Consider the following 6,080-nt stretch of genomic DNA (forward strand, 5'->3'; position numbering starts at 1 on the left):
AGTGGAGAGAGATTTAGACCTGTGTGCTTTTCTGTTGTAATTCTCCAGTAATAGTAATAATAATAAAAAAAAACTCAAGAAAAATAGGTTTTATAGGGGCTAAGAGATGGCTCAGTGGTTAAGAGCTCTTACTGCTCTTGCAGAGGACCCAGGTTTGATTCCCAGCACCCATTTGGCCACTAACAATCATCCATAACTCCAGTTGCAGAGGATCAGACGCCCTCTTCTGACCTCCACGGGCACTCCACAGCACAGGTGCACTAACATATATGCAGGCAATACATTCCTACACATAAAATAGAAATAATAAAATATTATTCAAAAAAGAAAAAAGAGAAATGTATATTATAAAGAAACAGCAGAAACAAGAGGAGAATTAGCCTCAGAAGGTTAGGATCATAATAAAAGCAGTATGAAATAAGGATTCTTTTGTTTTTATTACACCAAATCTTAAGACAAGGGTCGCTGGCCATTAAGAAAGCGGTCCACCCCAGTCTTTGGGATCTGGGTCAGTTACTTTTCTTCTTGTGTGTACTCTGCTATGATTATTAAAAAAATAAGGATTACTAAAATATTGGAACAAAAATTTGAGAAGAAATAAAAACATAAGCAAAGAACACGGTAACATTAAAACAGCCTGATATCTGTTTGAATTTGTCAGATTTTTATTATTTAAATTTTGAATGTTTCTGTTTAAATGTATTTCATGTATATATTTAAGTGGGTATTACTCCCTAATATTATTAGAAAACATTTTATATTGTTAAAATGACTGTGTATTTTAATTCATAGAGTATATATATTTATAATTTTTCATACATTTGCTCACATTTAAACTTCCTCTCATGCATAGACAATATCTAAGGCTTCCTTCACTATTAACCACAATAAAATTAGATTCTGTGACATTTCTAATTTCTTCACTTCTCCTGTATTATGGGATTTTTTTTTATTTCAGAGGATTATAACCACAAAAAATCTTATATACATATATCCTTAGAAAGTCTCTCCCCATTATTTTTCTCCTCTACTCTGATGACTAATTTTGTTGATTTTTCTTTTTTCTTTTGTGTAATTGTATGCATGACTACTGTATTTACATAATCTCCCCTGCCCAGTCTCTTCCTACTCCCCCTGCTCCCTCTCAGTTTCATGGCATCTTCTTTATTATTGATGCATATGTATGTACACACACACATATCTGTTGAGTCCATTTAGTAGTGCTTTTATTAGCATGTATATGTGTTTAGGGCTGACCACTTGGGATTCGACAACCTGTCAGGGACCTCTTCCTTGGAGAACGCCACTTCTCTCTCTGTCAACAACCATAGATTATCTGTGACTGTGACTCTTCATGGAGAGGTGATACTTTGAGAAATTTCCTCTATACATGTTGGCAGGTCAACTGTTATTGTCATTACAAAGGTCTTGTTTAGGAAACCATATTGTTGATATTTCGTGGGAGCAACTTCTCTGCCATGTCTAGAATGTACTGTCTAGCAGTAGATATCCTAGTCCTCTGACACCTACAATCCTTCTTCCCCACTTCTGTGATGTCCCTTGAATCTTAGGTATAGAAGTTCCATTAAAAATGTATCAATTGGGGCTGGGTTCCCCACAGTCATTTATTTTCTACATATTTAGCAGTTATGGAACTTTGTAATAGGCTCCATCTGTTGAAAAATAAGCTTCTTTGCTGAATGGTAGGAGATACACTCTTATGTGGCTACAAGAATAAATATTTGAATATGGTAAGAAATTATACGGCAGGTATATGTTCTCCTCTAGAGTCTCTAAGCTCTCCAACATGGGTATTAGTCTATGTTTACAGTACCAGTCTATGGAATGGGCCTTAAGTCAAATTAGATAGCTGTTGGTAACAACCAAGATAAAATTGCAACTATTGTACCATTAAGGAATATTTTGCTGTTCTCATCATCGTTGTGGTCCATAGGCTTTACAACTGGGTAGGAGCATTGATAGCTTTTCTCTCTTGTCTGCTTGCATGGTGCCTTCTTAAACTACTAGAGCTAGTCCTCAAGGAGGAGGCCTCCATGAATTCTTTCAAGCCCTATGTCTGAAGTATGTGGTATTTTCAGCAATAGATTCTTACCTTCAAATTCTGGGAGGCAGTAAGGGCTATGTCTCAATAGCCTGTATTATTTTGGGAGTTGCTTGGGCCCTTGGTCTACCCTGACCAATAACTTGAGGAAAGTTTCCCTTGCCTGGCCCTGGGATCAGAAATACAATTTTCATCTACATTTAATCAGTAAGAATGGCTAAAATCAAGGAATGAGGAATGATGGCAAGGATGTAAAGGGGAGGCCTCATTCACTGCCAGTGACATTGCAAACTGGTGCAGCCAGTGTAGAAATCAGTTTTGGGAATTCATAAAAAACTGAAAGTAGATCTATCACTTGACCCAGCTATACCTCTTCTTATCACATTCCCAAATGACTAGATATCCTACTACACAAATACTTGTTCATCAATGTTCATTGCTGCTCTTTTCATAAAGCTAAGAAATGGAAGCAACCTAAAAATCTTGTAACTGATGAATGGATAATTAAAAGGTGATAATATACAAAATAGAGTTCTATTAGCTTCAATGAAAAATGAAATCATGAAATTTGCAAGTAAATGGATAGAACTGGAAAAGATTATGCAGACTGGGGTAACCCAGAACCAGAAAGACAAATGCCACATCTCCTCCCTTATTTGCAGATCCTAGCTTTGGATCTTTAGATGTGAGGACATAAACTGAAGTAACAGCAGAAACCAGGAAAGTAGAAAAGGTACCATGGTTTAAGCGAAGCTCCAGAGAAGCAGATAACAGAACACAGATGACAGAGGAAGGGACTTAAAGTGGGAACAGAAGGGGGAAGGGTGAGGGAAATATTGAGGGAGAAATGACAAGGAGAGAAAAATAATACTAAGGAAGTATGAAACAGCCACAGGGAAATGCATTGTTTGTTAAGCTGACTTAAAATGTATATACTGTATGTACAGTATACATATTTGTGTATGTGTATGAATATATATATATAGTCAAAGGCTATTTGATTTTTGTAATATATTTCTTAATATTTGCATTAGTGTTACTTAATGTGCTTGTGAGTTATAAAAGTATTCTATCACTCTTTCCTGATATAGACATGGCAATCAGAAAGCTAATTTCCGCTGCCTACACTCTTCCCTTATCTTCCCTTCAAATGGTCATGATTGAATTATTTGCATATTGTTAGAATCATGAGTATAAAATGTGTTAGCATTTTCTATGGTGTACTTCTCTTAGATCTACAGATGAATAAATTTGATACTCCTTGTTTTTCTTGAAATGCTTCATCTTCTGAGCCTTAGGCTGATGTGAAACGTAGTATTTATTGTCAACTTGATAGGATCTGGAAACATAAAAAAGAGGTAAGCTTCCTTGCAGGACCATGATGGAGTATTTAGCCTCTGGGCATGCCTGTGAGGGATTAACTGGGGTGGGAAAATCTTCCCTCTGTGGTTGGCACCATTCCCTGGCTGGGATCCCGGACTGCATAAAAGTGAAGAATTGAAGAACAGTGAGCATTCATGCTATTTCTGATCGTGGGTGTGATATGACGCAGGTCCTTCAGGCTCCCGCTGCTGTAACTTCTTCCCTCCCCTGAACTGTGTTCTTGAACTGTGAGTCAAAATAAACTCCTTCTTCCTTAGGTTGCTTTTGTCAAGCATATTTTGCCACTGTGACAGGAAGAGAAAATAAAACAACTTAGAGAGTTTGCCCTATGGTAGATTCCTTGGAGAAATTCTTCCTGTCCTTACTGTAAAGTGCTTCCTGAATTCAGGGGTGCTTGCAGTTGATAGATATTGTGTTGCGATGAACATGAATCTATGAGTTTCCCATCTCTTTTCTTTTTATATTTTACTTATTAATTTTATTTCATGTGTCAGAGTATATTGCCTGCATGTATGCAAGTGCACCCGTGTTGTGCGGGTCAGAAGAGGGTGTCAGATCCCCTCGAACCTGAGTTATAAATGGTTGCTAGCTGCCTTGTGGGTGCTGGGAATATAATCTGGGTCCTCTGCAAGTGTAGCAAGTGCTCTTATCCTCTGAGCCATCTCTCGAGTCCCCCATCTCTTTTCTTGATTGACTTAACAGGCATTTCCTTCTCCTGGATGTGAAATTTTACTATAGAGAATTAATACCGAATTTATTTTCATTTACAAGTAAATTGTCCTTTTGCTTAAGGACCAAAATAATATTTTCTGTCTTAATTTTTAAAGTACAGTCATCATAAAGTACAGTTATATAAGGATATGCTGGGGAAATGTGCATTTAACGGTATGAGCATATCCTTAAAATATAATACAATATATATGGTCTACCTTGACTTTGTGGAGACAATATTTTTTGTATTTTTTAAAATATTTTATTTATTATTTTTATTTGTGTATGAATGTACTGCCTGCATGCATGTGAGTGCACCAGTGTCAATGCAATGCCATGGAGGTCAGAAGAGAGCTTTGGATTTCTCTGGAACTGGAGTTAAGGACGGTTTGTAGCCGCCATGTGGGTGCTGGGAATCGAACCCGAGTCCTCTACAAGAGCAGTCAGTGCTCTCAACCGCTGAGCCATCTCTCCAGCCCCAATATTTTTATCTTTAATTATCTTTAATAATAACTTTTTCTTTTTCCATTTTGTTGGTTTTGTTTGTGTTTCGCTAAATTTTCTCCTTCCTGACCTCTGAGAGACTGGCTCTCAGTCACCGGGTCTCCTGGTTCTGATGCTGGTTAATAAAACCAACCTAACACAATTCTATTTGAATTTTGCATAGTTTATATGACGTTTGGCAGGGGATGACTTACAAAGAAATGATGTCTCATAACCCCCACGCCATTCAAGCCCCATTCTGAGCCCCGTGGGATGCCCCACCATTTGCCACACCCCACCATTTGCTGCTCCCCTGGCTTCACACCTCTCTCCTGGTGTTCAAATAATGGCCGCAGTTCCAAAAATGACCCTTTGCCCAGGGTGCCCCAAGCACCCACACATTTTTGGAGGAATGAGTAATTTTGGGGCTACAGTTTTTTTTAAGACAGGATCTCATTGTGTATTCCATGCTGACCTCAAACTTGCAGTCTTTTTTTTCTGCTTCCCGAGTGCTGGAATTGCAACCACGTCTGATCTACACTTACATTTCCTTTTTGTAAAAGGGAGATTATTTATTTATTTTTCTCATTTACCCCCTAAAATGACCCTTACTTTCTTTCATTCAGAATCTTTCTGTTTTCTCTCTTTTTTTTTAAAAAAAAAAAAGGTTTATGTGTGTGTGTGCTTTTGTGTGTGTGTGTGTGTGTGTGTGTGTGTGTGTGTGTGTGTGCATGCGTGCATGCATGTGAGTGCCTGTGCATGTGTGCTTATGTGCATATGTGTGTGCATGTGTGTGTGCATGCATGTGTCTGTGCATGCCTGTGTGCACGTGTGTGTGCGCGTGTGTATGCATGTGTGTGTACGCATGCATGTGTGTGTATGCGTGCTTGTGTGTGTGTGCGTATGTGTGTGTGCTTGTGTGTGTGTGCGTGCATGCATGTGTGTGTGTGTGTCCACTATATGTGAGTCTCAGCCTTACCAGCTACCACTAAAGTGTCTCTTGGTCATAGTAAATGGTCTTAGTTTCTTGGTTACAGTACACATTCTCTAAGAACTAATCACACCATCAAATTTGTTTAGAAATGTGACCAAAAACATAAATGTTCAAAAGATATTTTTATCATAATGTATAACTTTCATACTTTCTGTGTAGCTTTATTGACATGGTTTATAGACTCCTATATTTGACTGTTATATTTTTAGTAGACTTCAAGGCAAACACTAAAACAAGAACAGAATCTAACAGTCATAGAGTTTGAAAGTATACCAACGGTGAGTGCAAACTCCTTCAACTCCTTCTCTTTGTACTGAAAAACATTGGGACTCAAATGATATGTCTTTGCTGGAGTGATGAACACCCTTAACCAAAGCATAAAGTATGGGCTGTGGCTCAGTCAGTACAAGGATGGTCATGCAAGCATGAGGACCTGAGGTCCATCCC

The 6,080-nt window shown here is 38.1% G+C and overlaps 1 pseudogene; it reads right to left on the bottom strand.

The window, feature by feature from the left end:
• Positions 1-433: 433 nt before the first annotated feature.
• Positions 434-600, bottom strand: LOC115068249 (annotated as a pseudogene).
• Between the last annotated feature and the right edge of the window lie 5,480 nt (positions 601-6,080).

Source organism: Nannospalax galili, unplaced genomic scaffold, assembly GCF_000622305.1.
Source record: "Nannospalax galili isolate Female #2095 unplaced genomic scaffold, S.galili_v1.0 scaffold728, whole genome shotgun sequence".
NCBI classification, from domain to species: Eukaryota; Metazoa; Chordata; class Mammalia; order Rodentia; family Spalacidae; genus Nannospalax; species Nannospalax galili.